The following is a 23,041-nucleotide window of genomic DNA, read 5'->3' as shown; positions in this document are numbered from 1 at the left end:
CAGTCAGGAGGCTGGGATTCCTTTAACTGTTTTAATCAAGTGTAATGAATGGTACAGAAGGCAAGCTGCGAATAAAGATTTCCCATCAAACTTAACTTTAGAAACTACATTCCCTTAGTTAGTCCCCTTTCCCATGAAACCATGTCACCCCCCCCTCCCATCCAGATGGTATTCCTGGAATATCTCAACCCCGTGTCCTTGATGTCCTCCATAGCCATAATAAACCACTTCACACTCCAACTTCACACCCCCTCCCATCTGGTGACACGGATTCCATTCCTTGGAGAAGGAAATGATGGTAGATGCTCCGATAAGGGTTTCTGTGAAACTTTTGATCGGGGGGATCTGACACCTAGACTATCACAATCAATATATTTTAGGTCACACTATCCTTGAGAAGTATCTAGAATATTCAATTGGTGCAATATGTAGCAGCCAGACTGCTAACTCATGAAGGTAGGAGATCACAGGCATGATAATTGTACTGAAAGATTTGTACTAATTGCCTACCAGACACTGTTGTTGACCTCGAAAGCCCTAAACAGCTTCTTCCACTGTGAACCTGCCCAGATCAACAGGGGAAGCCCTTTGGAAGACACCCTCAGTGCCAGAAGCTTTGTTATTAGTACATAGGAAAGGGCCTTCACCTGAGTGGCCCTCAGGCTATAGAATGCCCTCCCCAAGAAAGTCTGTTTTGCCCGCACTGGGCCAAGGAAATTGGCAAATATGCATCTTTTTGATCAAGCTTGTATTGTATTGTCTTGTATCCACCATATTTAGCTGCCCCTAGGTCAGCTGGTTCCTTAGAGTGCCATCCTAGAAAATTGATCCTGATCCTATCCCTGGAAGCCAAGCAAATCTTCTTACTGCTGTTTTACAAGTCTCATATTCCCAAACTTGCACCCTTCTCTCAGGCCCCTCCTCCCTGCCTTGAGTTTCCTTGGTTGCTTTTAAAAACTGTCTTCCTATGCCCCTTGACATGGCTTCTGAGCTGCTAGGCAGTTGGAGGAGCTAATGCTGTGAGCTATTCCCTTGACCCCCCACCCCCACTTCCGCAGCCTCTTTTGATTTTGGAAGATTAACTGCAGATGCTCCATTGATTAGTTTTCTGAAATGTCCCTTGGGGAAACACTGGAATCCTTTTTGTCACAGGCTTGACTGAGTCTTGGCCAAAGAAAAGGTGGTTATTCATCCATACCAGATAAAGGAAGACTTTATGCAAGGAACAGCATACCCTGGCAGGTGGAGAAAGAGTAAACAGCTGTTTGCTCCCTAGTAAACTGAAGCTAAAGGCTGCTGAGGAGCATGGGCACAATATAATATGCTTTTTTTGCAGCTTCCAGCAGTGGCATACCAAGGGTGGGGCGAGGGGCAATAAGGGGGTGCATTGCCAGACGACTTGCAGATGATGATGAGGCTATCTGGACAGTCAGTGACAGGCATGGAGTCAGGTCGCTGCTGCCGGCACACCGATCAGCTACTTGGCAGTGAGTGACATGGCATGGCAGCATGGAGAAGGGGGTGTTAAAAATGACCTGCTCTGGGTATCAGATATACTAGATCAGTGGCTGGGGCATTCTGGGAGTTGAAGTCCACACACCTTAAAGTTGCCAAGGTAGAGAAACACTGTACTAGATATACAGTACCACTGGCTTTCAGAAGAAGAGGGAATTTGTAATTCATATGGGTTCCCTCTTAGTAAAACACCCTCAGTGGCTAAATGGGAATTGGATGGATCCTCCCAGCTGAGAAAGTCCCCTAGAAGCCTATCAGAAGGAAACTCTTGGGACTCTCCATAACTCTGAATTTTATAGCAATTTAACTACAGCAGATATAGGCAATGTGTAGTCCTCCAGATTTTATTAGCATTCTACTCCCAGTTTGGCCAGTGGTCAGGGATCCTGAGGATGCTAATCCAGCCACAGCTGAAACAGACTGGGTCTCAGAGGGGAATGCAGGGGATTTTTATCATGCCTCCTTAGATACAAATCTATGCGGCACTCAAGAAACACTGAAAAAACCACCTTGGCTTCTTAGCTGCAGCCTAAACTCAAACACCAGCCTACTTGTGCTCAGTGCCATCCACTGGGGAGGGTCTGTGTGTCAAAAGTCGCAAGGTGGCAGATAAAGAGACATGGTGCAAGCCCCACCTCTTTCAAGCATTTATATGATGCACATAGAAAAGGGTGGGGCCTGGGTTGGGATGCTCCATCTGCCATCTTGTGGCTTTGGCCTCCCCCTGAGGATGTCTCTGCTTGTACTGGCTGCATTCCAGCTTCTGGACAGTTTTCTGTTTCCCATCAGTCTCCTGTTCTGTTTTGCTGTTTTATTGAAAGAACAAAACATCATGACAAAAACTCAAAAAATTACTGAGTAAAAAACCAACCAACCAAGGGACAAGAACAAAGGGAAATGGAATAGAAAATAAAGAAAAAGAAAAGATGGGGAAATTTGGGTCAATATGTGTGTCTCTGTGTGCGTACATAAAAAAATAAACTTAATGAGAATTATTTTGTATATTTATTAGAAAGTGCATGAAAATAATAATAATAATAATAATAATAATAATAATAATAATAATAATAATAAGTAGTTCTTGGTGCTCTCTGAGCTTGCTTGTTTTCCTGCAGATGTTTCATTATCAGGCTAAGTAACATCAACAGTTTAACCCTGAGCTACATATATATTCTACTATTGGAATAATTTATTAGCTTTATACAGCTGCCAGATCAAAAGACTCAAGGCAGTGTACAGCGTTAAAAACACCATAAAACACAAAGACAAAACCAAATATGCAGATACAGTGCATTTGGGAAAAATACAATAAAATTATAAACAGTGACCTGTTCTGAATTAAAATGTTCTTCCTTTCCCCCTTCTCTTGCCCTAAAGGAAAGACTGATGAAATCTACTGCTGTGGCCATTAAGGAATATGGTTTGAAGAATAAATAGAAACTGTAGTACTTGAATGGGATAAAGGGTCAGATGAACAATGAGTCACCCTCTTGAATATCCAGAAGAAACATGAAGCCATTTGATCAGCAAAACCCTGAGTGCCTCTTTGCTAGATCAGACTTCTTCAAATGCAGCGGTCTAACAACATTTTGACTGCTTTTTCCAATAAATGAAAATGACTTGCACATAGCAAGCAAAGACAAATCGAAACAAGACAAAACAAAACAAAACAGCCCAGGCTAGAATGTTTCCATGTTGGTCTTCAGTGTGCCTATGTGCAGGGTTTTCTTCTGTTTGATCTTGAAGAACCTTCAGAAAGAGTGCAGACTAAGCCTGAAGATGCCATGCATCAAATCTTCTGCCTCTCAGTTCTCTACCATCATCCTGATTAGTACAAGCAAGAAAGAAAAAAGGAGATGAAATCTGGGGCAAATTCAGAAAGAAATTCAAATTACTCAGCAGTAGCGAGATCTTGGCATCATCTTGCAGTTTATGAAAGTGAAAAAGTGAAATGTTGGCCATGGATGTGGGAGCCTCAAGAAGTTTGGGGGCTCAGCACTACTGCCTGGACTTAGATGGAACTGGAAGGGTATCAGTCAGATATCAGATAACAAACTCCATGAGCACCACAGATGGTCTTTCTATCTTTGTATCATTGTGAGGTTTATTTTGTGTGCTCTGTGTTTGTTATACTAACCCACCCTTCTCCCTGTTTCAAAGGAAATGGAATTCTTTGCCATTTGAAAAGCTGTGTGAAGTCAGCTGTAGGGAAACTTTTGCGACTGGGGGGGATGGGGCACCTTTTTTGGGGTCCTCCATAGGATTTAGGATGTGGTAGTAAGATCGCTGGAGTATTTTTCAAAAACCAAAAAGCAGGAGAAGAATATTAAGTTTATCAGATGTCTCATGAATCCACTCTAGTCCTGATTAAATGTATTATATTTAATGAAACAATAATAAATAGTAAATAATAAAATAACAGCAGCAGTAACAACAACAAACACTTTCAACACCATGAAAGTTTCTATCAACAACCTGGATGTGAAGTGTGGAAGCTATGGAAACCAGATGCAGAAAAGCTTGGAGTCATGCTATGTGCAATGGGAAGAAGAATGCTAAAGATCTCCCTTAGAGATCAAATCAGAAGTGAGGAAATTCAATGATGGACTTTCAAAGATATCATAAAAATAGCATAAAAACAGAAATATAAATGGGTATGGCACTTTGTACTTCTACTTGACAATAGGTGGACACTTAAAATGACATGTTGGCAGCCCTATATTTACACACGCCCACTCTACAGCACTCCTATAAGGTGTAGAGATGAACTATGAAGAGATCTGGGTCCTCACTGGAATACCATAGCAAAAGACCAAATGAAATATAAATATCTGATAAAATCGTCACTTTGGATATCAAAACTATCTGGATGAATACAATGATAAAGTGATAAAGTGAACAATGAATATTATGTTTGGTATAATATATATTTATAATGAGTGTCAAGTTAAGGTGCTGGATTAGCAGTGGGAAGACCCAGGTTCTAGCCTTCCCTTAGGCATATGGGACTGATTATGGGTCAGTTACAGCCCCTCAGCCTAGACTAGGCTTATTTATAATTTTATGACTAGGAAGTCAGAAAATTATCTATTTACTAACTAGCACTGGACCAGCACTGTAGATTATGGTCCACAATCTTCAGTGAAGAAGCCCATACTGGATTGATTTGGCCTGATAATATTTATAATATATATTACAATAATATGATGATGTAATCAGTTCTTCCCCTGAACGAGAGATGCCTTGTAGAGATGCCTTCCATATGGTAAGCTCAAAAAAAAAATGTTTTTTAGCTTACCATATGGAAGGAGATGCTGACATTGCTTTTTTCTATCACATATCTTTCTATCACTTTGTGGCTTCCCAATGGGAGCAGCAACCTCATTATATCTGGGTTTAATGTGTGAGAATTCAGAAAAGCTCCAGTTGGCTGGAGAGATGATTGTACAACAGAAGTCAGACTTTCAGACACATGCCTCAGCCATCTTCCAACCAATTTGTGTGCTGGAATCCAGATTGCTATCTGTTATTAACCTTCAAAATTTCTACATTTTTATTCCTCGACAAACTGAAGATTGTTCAAAAAACAAATTGCAGAGGAACATTTTGACACAGCATTACATTACCCTAATATTCTTCGATATGGATAACTTACAGCTAAACCCTCTATATCTTTACACAGATCTGAGTCTCATACAGGACAGTGAGTTACTCCCCCCCAAAATGCATAGAGGTTTGTATCCTTATTCTGTCTCTGGTTGTTCTTGGGAGAAAACAAAAGGGATATACAGGGAATATTTTGTTTTGTTCAGTTCTCTGTCCAGCATTAGATATTTCTTTGGCAAGCAAAATCTTTTTAAAAATTGCATTTAAGGATAGCAATTCTATTTAGTTCTGATATTATCAGATGTTCTTCATACAACATCTTGCAAGAGGGTGGTACAAAAACTCTGTAAATAAATGCACAAATAAACTTTCAAGAATATTTTCAAAGCCACAAGATCTATAAGATTTTTTAAAGGAAAAATGAAGCGTTTCAGAAAGCTATATCACTATAACATTCCATGCTTTTTCTGTGCTTGTATATAAATATAGGATGCACAAAGTCATGGCATCATGTATTTAGCATGAAATGAAATATTGTCCCCAGCAACAATGCTTTGTTTATTTTCTTTTAATGATTCTGGAGTTCTGGAGTGGGTTACATAGTGCAAAGGGAACACCCCCAGCCATCTGCTTGGGAGAATCATGATTAAACTGCTTTTGGTCATAACTAATATACTGAGATTACAACAAAGTCAAGGATGTATTTCTGATTGGCCACCAATATCTCCCTTTGAAACATCTAAATTAATCCAGCAGCTGAAAAACTGAGTTACTAAAATCTAATCTTAAGTGATGAACCCCAGCTTTGCTGGTTCAGACCAAAGATCCCTGAAGACTGAGGCCAGACCATCACCTATTTTTTTAAAAAAAGGATAGCACTGATCCCATCAATTTTGTCTGGTCAACTTACTGAGTGTAGTCAATTAACTAGATGCACATCATCCGTATTGGAAACAGTTGGATTGATTAAAATGGAGCAAAATTCTGACTGAGGAGCAACAGGGTTTAGAGAGAGGAATGTATATTATGCCATCTAATTATATTATGCCATCTAATTGGGAAATATACCAGCACTTCGTCTTTGCCAGTGGGAGGAGGCCCTAGTATACTTGTAAGTGGCATTTATGGTTCTTACATTGGCAGTCAGTTGAGTCATTAGAGACAGGTTATGGTGAAGGTTAGAACATTCTGTTATGGATGGGTGATTATTAGTCATTATAAAATGCTTCCTACTGATATCTAGATGCAGGTTAGAGGTAAAAGCCAAGGCCTCTGATCTGCTCAAGTCCTTCTTTAATGGGGTAAAGCAAAAGTATAACTTGATCTTCTTTTTTAATGATGCCTGCAGTGTTCAAAGCAGAGTTTCAGTGGTATCTCATATACATGTATATGAAAAAGAACAAATAACAACATAACAAATACACACAGAAACAAAACATATATAAGTATTACAATATAATGTACATTCAAAAAGAGAACATGCTAAGTTTTGAAGCAGCAAACTAAACCTTCATCATACAGAATAATATCAACCAGTCTTTCCATTATATCAGTAAAGAGCCAGTTCAGAGGTAAAGAGTCAACACATACCTTCAATCTAAGATTTTAAGTTTGGAGTAAAAATGTTTTTTCAGCAGAGAAAAGCAATCTTTTTCATGAACTCAGTTCTTGATCAATCCAAATACCTTCATACACTGATAGATTCCAAGTGTTAGAATTAACATCTTAACATATTTAAATCTTATTTCTCTATCAAAGTTAAATTAATAATAGTTTAAATGTTAAACCAAAATGGGACGATCATAGAATAAACCAAAATAATGTAAGTCAAATTCCTGTCAAACATATTACATTTCCAGCATAATAGAATTAATATCTAGCCTTTAACTACCCATGAGATGTACAATTCACATAAAAAGAATCGTTTGATGAATTAGTGTCATTTTCAGATCATAAGGAATATGTTAAACATATTTAATTCTTCAAAACACAGGACTAGTAATTGGTTAAAATGAGATTCTCTAAATCATTATTCCAGAGTTCTTGCAAATTACCACTAATTATCTTAATAATAGTTTCAACTATGTATAAAAATGAAGACTAAATTTAGACTCCAACAAAACTCTTTCTAATTTAGGAATTTTAGAAGCTGCTCATGCATCTGGACCAAATTGTAAAACTAAAAGATGTTTTAATTGAAGATACTACTATTTGGCAATTTTTGGCAATTCTTGCAAATACATCAGTTGCCTTAAAAGACTGTTTAACCATAAACTAATCAACAGTATTAATGTCATTTTCTGACCAACTACTACAAAAAACAATTTACCTCTAATATAAAAATTATTTTTCAAGTGTCCTTTTTTCATGTGAGCAGGCATCAAATTTCAACTTTCATCTCAAAGTATTCCAAATGTGTCTCAGAATTTTTAATGCTGGAAATGCTGATAAATTCCAGAAGAAAGAGGGACCAAGGCCCTGCTATGATAATAGTGGGGTCAAATAATGGTTGGAAGTTGGACTTCAGTGACACTTATTCTTCAACACTTCACAACTTAATGAAGTGGGAGTAGGCAGAGAATAGATTCCATATCTCTTCTTTGTCTATTATTCTGCCTGTAGTTTGTCTGAGAAATCTTAGGTCCCTTCCTTCTGCCTATTTTCCCAAAAACACTCACATGGAGTGCATGCTCTGTGATTCTCCTCCTGGTAGAATGTAGCCAACTAGACATTGGGCTTTGCCTATCTTTATAATATATTTCTTTAAATAATCTGCTTCAGTAATCATTGCTCCAGCCAGATTCCTTGCTCTCAAGAATATTCATATGCACACACAGAACACTACTTCCTCCTCTGAAAAAATAATTTTCTGGTTGTGCCCTTAAGAGAGCTGCAGAAGACTGAGTTGAATTCCCCAAAGAAGTAAAAGTCAAAGTATAAGTTGCAGTGCTAAAATAGGAAATTAGGAAAATTAAAGTCCCCATCTTCATATGGACATCACAACTTAGCTAAAGAAAACCTGGAGGGTCTCTCCTTCCCATAAACACTTTCTCAGAAATTTAGCAATCTCTTTAAAATATCTAAAGGGGATTAACATGGGAACACTGTGCCTTCATATTCTCTTGATGCAGCCATTCTCTCTATTAGTCAAAGTGACTTGAAGAAAGCTACAGATGGATCAATGGGAAAATATGTGGTTAAAGCTACAGATGGATCAATGGGAAAATATGTGGTTAAAAGGGTTGAAAGAATTTTTATGGAATGATGTATTGTTGGTACATGACGCCAGAGAACCTATCTAGAATGTATAAATGTACTTCAAGTGTATGTTGGAAATGTTAACAGCATGAAGGGGCATTTTATCATGCTTGGTGGACATGTAAAAAAGCTAAAATATTTTGGATTCAAATACATATTTTGATACAGAGGATATTAAAGATCATTTACTGGTGACTGGAAGCCTCTTATGGACTTTCTGCATAAAAATGAAAAAAAAATGACCTGTGATTTATGGTTTTGATGATTAGACAGGACAGATTATAGAAAGAAGAGCAATATGATGCATTGTTAGAGAGATTAAAATATATTGTACTTATAACTGCTATGAAGAATATTGGAAGCCACTTCCTTATATATTTCTTTTCTTTCTTTTCCATTTTTCTTTAACTTTTTTTCTTTTCTTTTCTTTTCTTGCACTTTCTGCTTTTTCTTTGATTTCCTTCTTTTCCCTTTTCTTTCTTACTTTCTTACTTTATATTAGTTCGTGTTTGTTTTTAATCTTCTTGTTTAAAAGCTTTAATGAAACTTACTAAAAAATGACTTGAAGAAAGCAAATGTCTTCATCTTGCAGAGGGAAAAGTAATTCTCAGTTACTGCAAAACATAGGTTATGCTCTTTTGAAGAAAGGGTGTGAGTCATAAACATCGACACATGATAAAGAGAATATCTTGCAGCAAGTTAGGCCCTTTAAGCACCTCATGGTAGCTTTTCAGTTCTCAGATGTCTGGATGGAGCAAACAAGATCCATCTCTGATAATGCTACTTTAATCTCTCTCTCTCTCTCTTTTTTTAAACTAGGGATGGCAATTATATACCATCTGCCTTTAAATTTTTAAAGTCAAGAGGATCAGCCAACTGGACAGCTTTCAGATTTTTGGCTTAAGAATTTTTTTCCAGACTCATTGTCTTCCATCTCCTCTGGGACAATTTGACTTCATACAGGAGGGGAAAAAGACTAGAAATAATCATTAACATTGTAGGTTCTTAGGCCAATCTTGGATTGCCTTGGTTTTCAGAGGGTTAAAGCAAGAGATGTTGGATATAAATCTTTTAAAAGTCTTGAATATAACCTCTACTCTTTTATGAGGAGGGAGATCATGAGGATCTTTGTATCTGCTAACAATTTATTGAGTATTACCGGCAAATCATGCTGAGGAGTTTCTCTTATGTCTAGCTAAATGCATTGTCTTCAGTGCTTTTAGAAGGGAAACGCAGCCATCATCTTAGACTGGAATAGATTTGCCCATGTGAAGTCAAAGAAATAGCAGCAGTTGCCCAGATATTGCTGTGTTACCCTTTCAGAGGGACTATTGCTCTGATCTGTTCATAATGTTTCTTCCCAAATGGTGTGGGATTGAGAAAAATCCTACAATTTGCTTACTATCAGATCTCTATTACTACAGTGAAGGTTGCCAAATTCCCAATAGATAGATAGAGATAGGAGAAAGAAAGAAGACCATTTTTCTGGAATTCTTTTGCACTTGTATGAAAAATGCGGGTGTTTTTCACAAATGGCTTTTTGCTGTTGTTTAGCTTCATTTATTGAAAAATAAGGGCCCGTGAAGTCTGTTGTGTTTTTTACTTCTTTGGAAAAGAACTCCTTAGGTTCTCTTTAGCAGATGTGGAGATGTGGATTAAAATATACAGAAACGTTGAACTGAAAGTCAGGGACTGAGCAGCGCCTTTGATTCAGGGGGCTGCTAATGCTGTATTTAGAAAACCAAATTCTTCTGACACCCCTTTTGGGATTACCGTGCTGAGACATTAATTGAAAGTGCCAAGTGATTTGATTGATTGATTGATTACATGCTATCAAGTCAATGTCAACTCTTAGCGACCAGATAGACAGATTTTCCTCAGGATCAACTAATCTACAATGGCATTATTTATTTTTTCAAAGAAATGTGTACTTATGTTCACTGCACTCTTTTGTAGAAATTTTCCATTGCAAGTTATCACTAAACTTACCATATTTCATCCTGCTGAATCCAACAGAACTGTATTTATCTATGTGTCTTATCTGATATATTTATTGTATATCTTTCTACCTGCTGTCTTCCAAAGGCTGCTAAAATAAATAATAAATAATACATTGAGTGCAACCTCTCCCCACCTCTCCCGGTAATGTCAATGTCTCTAGACCAGGGTTTCTTAAACTTTTTGCTTTCAGGACCCCTTCCCACTTTTAAAAATTATGGAGGACCCCAAAAGCGCTTGTTTGTATGGGTTATATTTATCTATATTTACCATATTAAAAATTAAAATGTATGTATTTGTAGAATATTTATTTATTGAGTTATAGAAAAATAACAATATTAAACTCATTAGATATTAACATAAATAAAATATTTCTCATTAAAAAACTATATTTTTAACAAATAAAAACAATGATGAGAAGAGTGACACTGTTTTAAGTTTTCGCACATGTCTTCAATACCAGGCAAATAATTTTGATTTCACAGAGCCCTGAGAGGGTCTTGGGGTATCCCCTGGTGTCCTTGGACTACACTTTAAGAAACACCGCCTAGACAATATGTTCTTCTGCCATATCCCCTACTAGTTGGACATTCAACCAGCATATGAATCAGCCCTGCCTCCTTTGTCCAGAATGTCTCCACACAAAGGCATCTGATTGGTCCAAAGAAAGGTAGGTTTGTCCTCCAGATGGAATACAATTCCCCACTTTGGTGTAGGAAAGCTACAGTACTTCCACAAACCCAGTCTGGGGCTCAGCAAAGAGAGTTTGGGCTTTATCAAATCTGGGACTCAGCAGAGAGGATACTCTTAAGTAAATGGAAAGAAACTTATCTTTCTAAGGCTAAGGGATGGATTTCCTTTGGGGGGTTGTTATCAATTTTTGAATTGGAAAGAGGGAGAAGTGTGTTTCTGTACAGCCTATCTGTAATGATAGGTTTCAGGACTGAATTACTCTTGTACTGATACAACATGGATCTTATATCTTCTTTGTTTGCTAGTTCTTTTTTCTTTCAGATTTATTTTAACCACTGTAATGTACATAGCTTTTCTTAGATTGTGCAATCACTAGTGTATTGTGCTGTTGTAGTTGCTTGTATTTCACCAATAAAAAACTTAAAAAGCAATAATGCAACTCGTTTAAATATAATTCCTAAGAGGTAGGCATAAAACATTAAAAGGCAATCACTAGTTTATTTCATTGTAGTACTTCATTCTATTTCACCAATACCCCCCCCCCCATTATACAACTCATTTAAAACGTGATTCCTAAGATAGGTGCATAAAAACAGTCGTTGGCCAAGAACGTATTCCCTGAGATCTAGCGACATCAAAAAATGTCTTGAAATAGTCAGGATGCCACTGGTTCAAAGGCCCTGTGCATAACATTGTTTCAACTAGAGAAGGCACTTAGAGCAGGAGATTCAAAACGACATCGCTTAGGGAGAAAAAGCCTGCTTTCTCTATGTAGCCCATTTAGGGGTGTGACCTTTTCTTTAAATTATTCCAAGGGGGCCATGGGATGGCACCCTTTCCTCATTTCTCCAGGGTAAGAGACAGGCAGATTTTCATAACAACCTTATTCATCATATAGGCATAACATCTGCTGATCAGAACATTAAACTATTTGCTTTAATTATATAAACTGGTTGCATGCAATCATCTTAAAATACCAGTAGCATACAGTTAAGTGTATGAATGCTCTCTATAGGTAGATTGCCATTGTAGGGGCCCCTAAAAATTCCTTGGGCAACTGGAAGTTGTTGATTATGCCTAAAAACTGTCACTGAATGATTTATTCCTGCAGACCATTAGTCTAAGAGTGAGACACTCTCCAAGTAGCTGTTTTGTCAGTGAGGAAAGATAGCAGCAGCCAGTGCTGTTCTCTCAATACTGGACTATCATGCTATTCATGGAGCATTACTAGCCCATAATTCCAAAGTTGCTTATGAGAGCAGAAATAGTCCCCCATTTCCCCCTGCCCCAAGAATACATTAGAACATGGACTCAGCCTATTGTAATGGGCAGAAGGAATAACCTTGAGGAAGAAGAGGAAGAGCCACAACCAAGACAATGGTTAGATAAAAGAAATCTGAGTCCGGGGCAGAACTGTAACCTGAGAAAACATCTCAGATAGGACTTTCCCTAGTTTTCATGAAGATAAAGGGAGGGAGGGGGGAAGTGCATTCAGACTTACAATGTTCTGTTACTATAACCTTCTAATAAAAGTAGTATTAGCACACATGACTTTGGTCTCCTAGTCTGGTCTATCTTGAAGGGCTGACATCAATTGATAATTGCAAACTTCTTAATTTCTGAGAGAATTTGCAGCTGGCAAATTGTGAAAATTTCTTTTGAGACAGATGATGATGATGATGATGATGATGATGATGATGATGATGATGGTGATGGAGATGGAAAAGGTCCCTCAGGGGAATCTAGTGCATGCCTAAGCTCCATATTTATGTTTGCAGAATTTGATAGCACACTTTGTGGCACTAATTTGATATAGCCTTTTTCTATTCCTTGCCTGTTTACTTAACAAACAAGAGGAATTTCCAGCTTGTCTATGGTTATATGTCTTTGTCCTTAGAGATGTAGATTAGAGCAACTTACTTGAGTAAGTAAAGGAAAGAACTTGACTTGGCTAAGTGGTAACTCTAGTGCAGCCTTTCTCAACCTTTTGACCCTGTAGATATGCATTAACAGTGTTCTTAAACTAAAAATAAAGAATGAAACTTACCTCTTTAATATGAAGATGCCTGAATTTGAAATAATTTTTAAAATAAATTATGATCTCCCATCCCAGGGTACCTCTAGTGACCTCTCACAGAACCCTATGGTGCCATGGGACCCCGGTTGAGAAACCCTGCTTTGGTGTCTGGGAAAGGGGACACCTCCCTCCTTTACCCCTTTGTCTCAAATAATGGTTCAAATTACTTTCTGTTCTATTATTTAATAGAAGTTATTGAGAAATGAAGTGAAGCATCAGTTTTAGCTTCATCCCAGGTTGCAGTTCTTGGTCACATTAAAACATCACTAAGAGTCAAATCCTGGAACTTTTTCTATATATGCTTTTCAATTTTTTAAAGAAGTGTTTTAATTGCTGCTTTTTGATGAAACCTATCATCTCATTTGAAGTTTTTTTCTTCCTTTTGCACACTGTATTTGCACATTGTATATGTATTTTTATATCAAGAATGACTTGATATAAAATCAGATTCTTGAATGTTTGAACTGGAAGTGTCACCAAATATGGAAAAGGAACGATGGGAACAGTCTTCTTCTTATTATGAAGAACATGTTTCTTTCTTATTATACTTTCTTATTAAGTTGCTTTTGTTATTCTTGTGAAACTCTTAGCTGACAACATTCGGAATGCACCTTCTGTTCTGTTAAAAATCCTTGCAAATTTCAATATAAAATCACAAAAATTGGATCCAGCTTAAAACACATCTTAGCTTGCTTTTGTTACTGCAATACATTTATTGTTCCAATAGATAGGTTATCATATTATATAGAGTTATCAGCTGTGCAATAAAACAGAAAACAGTAACAAACACAACTTAACGTTACAAAAATCAGGTTAGCCATGAAATAATACTTTTATTAGCCCTTTAAAAATCTTGGTTCTTGTTATGAGAACCAAATCATCTTTTTAAAATGACACTATGGAGGAACAGTTTACAACATTCAGCTGTGGTCTGAGCAAAACCTGTAATCTCCAGGGGAAAATTGTCCTTTGAGTTTTCAATAAGAATTCAGTTTTATGGGAATCTGATCAGAATACTTTCTTTTCAGAAGATATTCTAAGTATTTGGTACACGCAGCAGAATATGTTGGGCAATAAAGCAGCTAGGGATGTTATCTAAATTGCCATCCTGACCAGGGCAGACTCAGGAGTGTGATAATTTTAGGAAATAGACAAGATAATTTTGGGAAATAGACAAATAGACATAGACAATCCCATTTGTTGCAACCACAGTCTTGTTAGTGCTGATCTGAGGGGACTGTCATAATTTCAAATATTACTCTCATTCAACTACTTCGAATATACATGTTGGGAGAAACGTTGCAGATGCCATTTTGAAAGAAAATGCTTTGAGACGTTGAGCCAGAGGATGGGGATTGTCAGATAGAGTCTAGAATATAAGAAAAGTTTGAAAAAAATAAGGAATGGTTAATGCTACCCTAGCAACCTGCTTCAGATGGGAAGTATTCTGGTTTGCTTTCTAAACAAATAAAGAAGAAATCCATCAAACCAGTGTTCAGACTTCCTCCTCTTCTGCTACTCAGAGTTCTCCAAAAGGTCCCCTTTTCACGAATGCCTCCTGGACTGCCCAGATAATCATGTATGGTCACAAGTCAGGTGGACATTCAAACAAGCAGCCCCACCAAAGAGGATGCTTGAATCAGAAGAGTGTGTCTTTTCTTCTAAGAGCAGATACAATCAATCTGTCCTCTGGTGATTTATTTTTTTTTAAACCAGAAAAAATACGAATACCAATCAAACTTCTTATATTATTGATCCCATAGCAAGGTCTAGCAGGAACACCCAACTGCAGGCAGAAGAGTCCGTTGATTACTTTATTGCCAAGTCTACCTGCTACCGACAACAGGACCAAGGCAGAGGGTGGTGACTCCAACTGAGAAATCTTGGGGGAATATTCAAGATCACTTCTTGCTTTCTTGATCCTGCTAATGACAGCAGTTTCCCAAGCCTGTATAGTGTGTGAATGTGTGCATGGACATCCACCTGTGGCTTTGCCCCATCCACAGCTACCACACAGTCCCTGGAAAATTAAACTACGTTGTTAACAGAAGATTAATTAGTTGGATAACTTCCAGGGAAAGATAGGTCCAATGCTTCTGTTTTAAAACCATCTTCCCCAAGGGTTAATTTTAGCCACTGACTAGAGTGATGGGAGAAGAACCTTGATGACACATCATGGAATTGAGTGAATGTTGTGCTGCCCATCATTTTTCTTTAAAAATGAGGTATTTTGTGCTATGTCTTGGATTGCATTCATTTCCTTTGTCACAAAGGAGTATCTGTTCCAAGTAGTTTCATCTTGGTAATTAGGCAAGAGCTTGACCAAGGTTGGAATCCATGCAAATTGATGTATATAAATGCTCATTTATATACTTAATTAATGTACTTGCAAAGTTTAATAAGTCAAGTTGCTATATTTGTTTTCCAAGGGGTGTGTATCTAAAAATGTACATTCATTGTGTTTTAAAAAATCTTTTTTCTCTTTTGCTTTGTTATGAGGTGTCCCATTTTCCTAAGACTTTCATGAGAGAGGCCAAGGTTGGGATTCATATAGTGAAAGGCACCCACAAGCCCTCACTGCTGCCATCGTGGTTCTTGTTTTGATCAGCCTTCATGGGAAACATGAATTTAGAGGAGTTTGTGATGGTACTAAGTTGCATGGATTCATGGTTAACCAGCACTCAGATAATTGGAAGGCAACATTTCTCTCAGAAGATGTGCCTTTATGGGGCTCAACCCAGGCAAGACCAAGTGGCTGTGAGTTTTGAAGCCTCTCATATCAGATGACTTTCCATCTTTAACTCTGAGTGGGGTTGCACTTCCCCAGATAGAGTTGGTGCACAATTTGGGAACCCCTGAGGAGCAGGCAGCAGCCATGGCTAGGAGGGACTTTGCACAGGTTCATCTTATGTACCAATTGTACCTATTTCTGGATCAGGAGGCCCTACTTATGGTCACTCATGCCTTATGGTCACTCATGCCTACTTATGGTTACTCATGCCCCCCCGCAACTTGGACTGTGGTAATGCATTGTATATGGGACTGCACTGGAAGATCATTGAGAAGTTGCAACTGATCTAGAATGCAGCAGCACAGGCCATTTTAGGTACTTCATGATATGATATCACCACTGCTCTGCAAAATGCACTGGCTCCTAGTAAGCTGGGTGCAATTGAAGGTGCTGGTTATCACCTATAAATCCCTACATGGTACAGGCATTTGTGGAACCACCTGTTTCTGATTATTTCTACTTGTCCCACCAGAGCTGACAGGATGGGCAAGCTTCAAGTCTCTTTTGTTAAACAATGCCATCTTGTGAGAGCCAGGAGCCATGCCTTCTCTGCCATGGTCCCTTCCTGTGGAATAGCTTCCCCTCCATAATCCAGATTGTCTTGATGCTGTTGACCTTCCATGAGATGCTAAGGACCTGAGTGTTCTCTTTTTTTCATTTTGTCCCCCAGATGCATTAGCAAAATGGGCTACCATATAAATTGTTTGGTCAACAAATAAAAATAAACTGTGTTTTATACTGATGTGGGCTTTTAAGTGCTTGACACACAGAAAAAATAGTATTGATTTGATTATGTGCAATCAAGTTGGTGTCAGCTCTGAGCAACCACATAAATAGATCTTCTCTGGAGGATCTGTCCCTACCCTGGTCCTTCAGGTGTTCCAACGGTGCATCCATCATCTCTGTAACTGAGTCAATCTACCTTGTGGCTGGTCATCTTCTTCTCTTTCCTACCACCTCTCCCAGCATTAGAGCCTTCTCCAGAGAGTTAGGCTTTCACATAATGTGTCCAAAGTAGGATAATTTGACCTTGATCATTTGTGTATTAAGTGAGAACTTTGGGTTGATTTGTTCATTGATCAATTTGTTTGTTTTCTTGGCTGTCCATGGTATTCTAAGGGGTTTCTTCCAACAGCAAATTTCAAAAACTCTTTCCATCCTGCTTCTTCAAAGTCCAACTTTCACTTCCATGGTGTGTCATGGAGAGTGAAATTGATGCATTGACTGCACTATTCTGAACTTTGTAGGTATTGGCACATCCCAGCATCTGAATATCTTTTCCAAGGCCTTCATGGCTGCTCTACCAAGTCCTAGTCTGCAGCATATTTCTTGATTGCTGATTCTTTTACTTTTGAAACTGCTGTTAGTCTTACTGAAGATTTTTCTAAACAAAGCCATAGGCTTTAAACAGCTTTCTAAGGAGAAGAGAGAAGTAATCAATAGTAACAGTCTGAGCTGGGTGTGTTTCAGAAATGATTTGGAAAAAGTGCTTCAGATCTCACACAAGGTCAGCACCTCTCTACTATGTATTAAACAGGTCTCTTATTTCAGGCCTTCATACCAGCCTGAAAAAAATGGGAGTCCAATTAGTTTTAATGAATCCACTCTTTAAAGCAGCAGCATTTTTATTTTTCACAGCTTATAAGAAAGCTTAAAAAAGATAGGCACTTCCTTAATGAACAGCAGAGAAGCACTAGGCATGTGCAAGTGTCAAAGTGTTTTATCCAAATAATTTTTGTAGCTGGCATAGACCTAGTTGCAGGAATGGTTACAAGTTGGCTATTAAAGAATAGTTCTCATGATATTGCATACGTAACTAAATGCTATATAAAAACTTCCCAGTTTGATGTCTTCCAAAGGTATTGGAAATACAACTTCTAGAGCTTCCTGGCTACTATAAATGTTGGCTGGGCTAGTGGGGATTCTGCTAGTTGTAGTTCAAACACATCTAGAGATGGTATCAAGGTGATACATAAAAGTACATTAAACCCATCACATAGATCACAATACACAGTTTTAATACTTAAAATGTTAGCTGAAAGTTGCCCTGAATGTTTATGCAGAAAATCATTTACGGTGTGTAAGAGCCAATGGTTGTGTGAGAGGTTGTGGGAAGGCTGGGAATTTAATGGAATTGAAATGAAATGAAACATAAATAATCACAAGTTTGTAGCTTGTTTGGCAACTTAGCCCAGGTGGCAAGAAATCTGGGGAGAAACATTTCAACTCTACCTATATGAACCCAGTATAAACGAGGGTTGGAAATTGCTCTGGCAGTTTCAAGGCTAGCATTAAAAATACCTTACTGATGTCTATATGATTCTTGCTTCCTTTATCTTGTCCAGCTGTTTGGAGCTTGGCAGGTATTTTGAAGGAAACAGGATTTCCAGAAGAGAAAGAGTGGATAGGAAATGAGGTACTTAATACTTGTTTAGGGATAATCTAGGGGAAAAAAAGCTTCAGAGCTTTGATGTGCTCCTGATTCCTGAATTTCTGTCTCAAAATGCATTAGGTGCTAATAAATTTAGGTATGCTTGATCATCTATTTTATCTTATGTGCAGTGATATTTCTTTTGGCTTTTCTGCTCAGTGTCATGATCACTGTTGCGATGCTTGTGACATCGCAACGGCTCACATAACAATACAGGGAAATGGGTACCAGGCGGATTAAGGGAAAAGGCAACTAGCTAACAAAAGAGAGCAACAGGTGCTGGCAACAAAGTATCGACTCTAGCCGGAGGCGCGAAGAGAGAGATACAATGTTGCAAAGAAGGTAATTGACAAGACCAGACCACAAGGTGCGCCCGAGCTGTCAAAAAGATTACGAACCTGATCGCCCGGCAATGAACCATCACCAGCCAGGAAAACAGTCAAGGAAACGCCCAAAGCACAGGAGGGGCTCCATGACCCCTCACCTACCGGCAACGGAACCAACGGGGCTTGGGGCACACCCGGAGTAAGAAGGGGTGGAGCGCTGACCGGCGCGAGCTATTTAAATCCCGTTCCGGCGCGCTCCACTCACTCTCAGCTTTTCAAAATGGCATGCATTCTGTTCTATCAATAAAGCCAGAACCTAAGCCCACGCTAGCATCTGCGTCTTTACTGGTTAGCAGGCAGAGCCTGACATAAAGCTGAGAGTCACCAAACCAAAATCGCCAAGCTCCACCGGATGAAAATTTTTCTGCGGGAGAGACCAACTGGTGAAAAACGGAACTGGGGACAGCAATGGAGCCAGCACTTTGCACCAGAGGTGTGAAGGATGGCCCGCAAGAGGCAGAGGCAACCCGACAGCGGCTGGAGGCAGCACACCCGAAAGGGGACACGGACACCCTCCCTGCCCACACTGCACCCCAGTTCCAGACCTGGAGCTCCAACCCAGATGGGAGAACCCCGACGGAAGACGAAGTCGGGGACCAGCAACTCTTCACTTGGGCCGGCGGAGCAGGACCCTGGACGGGAACACCCTACTCCACCTGGAGGTTCTGCTACCCCCAAATGCCCGAGCAGGAAGGCGCAAGACTACGTACCGGACAGCATCTGGCAGCGTCGACGTCAGACGACCAGGGCACGCCAGACAGGATCACGGCCCTGGAAGCCAGGGTACGATACCTTGAGCACCTGCTCCTGTCCCCGACATCGGCAGATGAGGACACGACCCTGAAAGCCAAGGTACGAGACCTGGAACATATGCTCCAGTCCCTAGCAACAATCATCAGCGAGCACTCCAAGACTGAGGCAGCACAGGGGGCAAGAGGGGATCGGGGCAACATACCCACCCCACCGACAACCCCGAGCAGAAGGGGCCAAGCACGAGACTCTGTCACAGGGATTCGCAGCCCCAGGCCAGTGGAAGCCATCCCTCACCACCCACAGGTAGGGGACCCGCAAATTGGGAGGTTCGCCAAAGACTTCCCCGTACAATTTGACGGGAACCCTATGGAACTGTCCTTTCTAACAAATGCGAGGGACTACATGGCCCAATACGGCCATTGCTTCAACACAGAAGCCGCTAAAATCTCAGCGGTGGCCACCAAGCTCCAAGACAGGGCTGCAGACTGGTACGTGCAGATGTCCGAGTCTGGAGCCCCAGCCTTGGCCAATTTCCATGACTTCCTCGCCGAGTTGAAGCATTACTTTGAGGACCCCCTGGCGAAGGAAAGGGCCAAGTGCACACTTCAAGCGCTGCGCCAGGGAAGAAAAACGGCCGACTACACCCTCGAGTTCAAGGTCCTCACAGGCAAAATCACGGAATGGTTTGAGGCCACCCTGATCGACATGTTCAAGCGTGGCCTCAACCGGGAGGTGCTTCAATCGGCACTCTACAGGGACGACCCAGCCTCCCTTCACGAGTGGAAAATGGCATTCAACTGCCCCTTGGGCTCCTTCCAATACAAGGTACTGCCATTCGGTCTTGCGGGGGCCCCGGGGGTCTTCATGCAACTCATCAACGAGGTACTGCATGAACACCTATTCAAGGGCGTACTGGTTTACCTGGATGATGTCCTCATCTACACGAGGACGCAGAGGGAACACGAGAGGTTGGTGAGGCAAGTCCTCACTAAGCTATGGAAAGCCAAACTCTACGCTAAGCTGTCCAAGTGCGAATTCCACAAATCGCGCTTGGACTACCTAGGGTACAGAATCTCTGACAAAGGCGTAGAAATGGACCCCATGAAGGTCCAGGCAGTTTTGAGCTGGGAACGCCATGTACCAGGCACCAGCTTCAAAGCTTCCTCGGGTTCACGAATTTCTATAGGTCCTTCGCGAGGGGGTTCACGGAAATCGCCCTACCCTTAACCGATTTGCTCAAGACCAAGGGCGTCAGGGAGACACGCAAGGTAAAAAACCCGGGGGCCGTACTTAATTGGACTCCTGCCTGTCAAACCGCATTTGACAGGCTAAAAGCGCTGTTCACAGCGGAGCCAATCCTAGCGTACCCGGACCCCGAATGACCTTTTGTGGTGCAGGTGGACACCTCTGACTTCTCAATAGGCGCCATCCCGCTGCAAAAGGATTCCGCGGGAATCCTGAAGCTATGCGCCTACCTCTCGAGGAAATTCTCAGAGACAGAGGTGCTGGCACGTATGGGAAAAGGAAGTGTTTGCGGTTAAAGCAGCACTGGAGGCTTGGCGTCACCTTTTGGAAGGGACGACTTGCCCATTTGAGGTCTGGACAGACCACCGCAACCTCAAGGCGCTCCGTATGCCCCAGCGCCTCAGTCCCAAGCAAATATGATGGGCTCAGTTCTTCAGCCGGTTCAACTTCCAGCTGAAGTTCATACCAGGCAAAAAGAACTTCCTGGCAGACGCACTCTCCCGACTGCCCCAGGATGCAGAGCGTATCTCCAACATTGTAGGGATGGTGCTTTCCGATTCCCAGCTGGGTATGGCAGCGGTCACCCGGGGTCGCGCTCGGGGACAGCCTGCCCCCCCCTCACAAACAACTGTGACGCAACCCACCCCTAGATGCAGGCAACCTCAAATACCAGGTGGGCTACAGGCAGATTTCATAATGGCATTGAAATCTGACCCCTGGCTCCTCGCCAACCCCAACAAGGTCACCATGGACCAGGACCTTGCATGGGCGGAGGGAAGGTTATATGTACCTGACTCACAACGGCAGGCGATCCTCAACAGATCGCATGACAGCAAACAGGCTGGTCACTTCGGGTTCTTGAAAACCCTACACCTGACTCGGAGACAGTTTTGGTGACCCTCGCTGAGGAAGGACGTCAAGACGTATGTGGCGTCATGCCCAGTGTGCGCTATGGCCAAGCGACCGGCTGGCAAACCCCAGGGGCTGCTGCAACCCGTAGCTGAACCCTCCCGCCCTTGGGATGAAATCTCAATGGACTTCATAGTCGACTTACCACCCAGCCAAAAGAAAATGGTCATTTGGGTGGTAAAAGACTACTTTTCAAAACAAGTGCATTTCATCCCTGCGCCTCGATCCCATCATCTCAACAGCTGGCGGAACTGTTCCTAGTCCATGTGTACCGCCTACACGGATGCCCCTCCCGCTTGGTGACCGATAGGGGCACACAATTTACCTCAAGGTTTTGGCGGGCTTTTTTGAAACTGATAGGTACCCAGCAAGCCCTGTCAACCTCCTGGCATCCCCAGTCGGACGGATCCACAGAGATCCTTAATGCCACACTGGAGCAATTCCTCTGCTCCTACATAAACTATCACCAAGATGACTGGGTAGACCTCCTCCCATTTGCAGAGGTCGCATACAACAACGCGATACACCAAAGCACTGGAAAAAAACCCTTTGGGGTGGTGTCGGGTCGGGAGTTTGTCCCCATCCCTGAACTACCTCAGCCTCCATCCCCAACAGTGGCTGCCTGTGATTGGGGTGAGAAAATCGCAGATTCCTGGCCGGTCATCAAGGACGCGCTTAAAGAGGCACAAACAGCGTACAAATCACAAGCGGACAAACACCGGCGCCAGCAACCAACATTTCAGGTGGGAGACATGGTCTATCTATCCACCAGATTCATAAAATCGCCGCAACCGTCGAAGAAGCTGGCCCCCAAGTTTATTGGACCATTCCAGGTGACACAAATAGTGAACCCAGTCACACTGTGCTTGGACCTGCCCCATAATCTAAAGAGACTGCACCCGGTATTTCACTGCAGCTTACTCAAGCCGGCAAGTGACCCCTCCCGGTGGCACACACCCCCCCCCCCCACCGGTGATGATAGACGGGCAGCAACACTTCGAAGTAAAGGAGGTGCTTGACTCCCGCAAGCGGCGGGGCTCCCTCCAATAACTCGTAAAGTGGAAACACTTTCCACACCCTGAGTGGGTCACTGCCCATGACGTCCAGGCTCCTGACCTGATCCGCACCTTCCACACCACCTACCCCTCCAAACCCACGGCTTAACCTTCCCGAAGGGGGGCAGTATGTCATGATCACTGTTGCGATGCTTGTGACATCGCAATGGCTCGCATAACAATACAGGGAAATGGGTACCGGGTGGATTAAGGGAAAAGGCAACTAGCTAACAAAAGAGAGCAACAGGTGCTGGCAACAAAATATCGACTCTAGCTGGAGGCGCGGAAGAGAGAGATACAATGTTGCAAAGAAAGTAATTGACA

Source organism: Candoia aspera, chromosome 2 (genome assembly GCF_035149785.1).
Source record: "Candoia aspera isolate rCanAsp1 chromosome 2, rCanAsp1.hap2, whole genome shotgun sequence".
In the NCBI taxonomy this organism is placed as follows: Eukaryota; Metazoa; Chordata; class Lepidosauria; order Squamata; family Boidae; genus Candoia; species Candoia aspera.
This window is presented reverse-complemented; position numbering follows the sequence as displayed.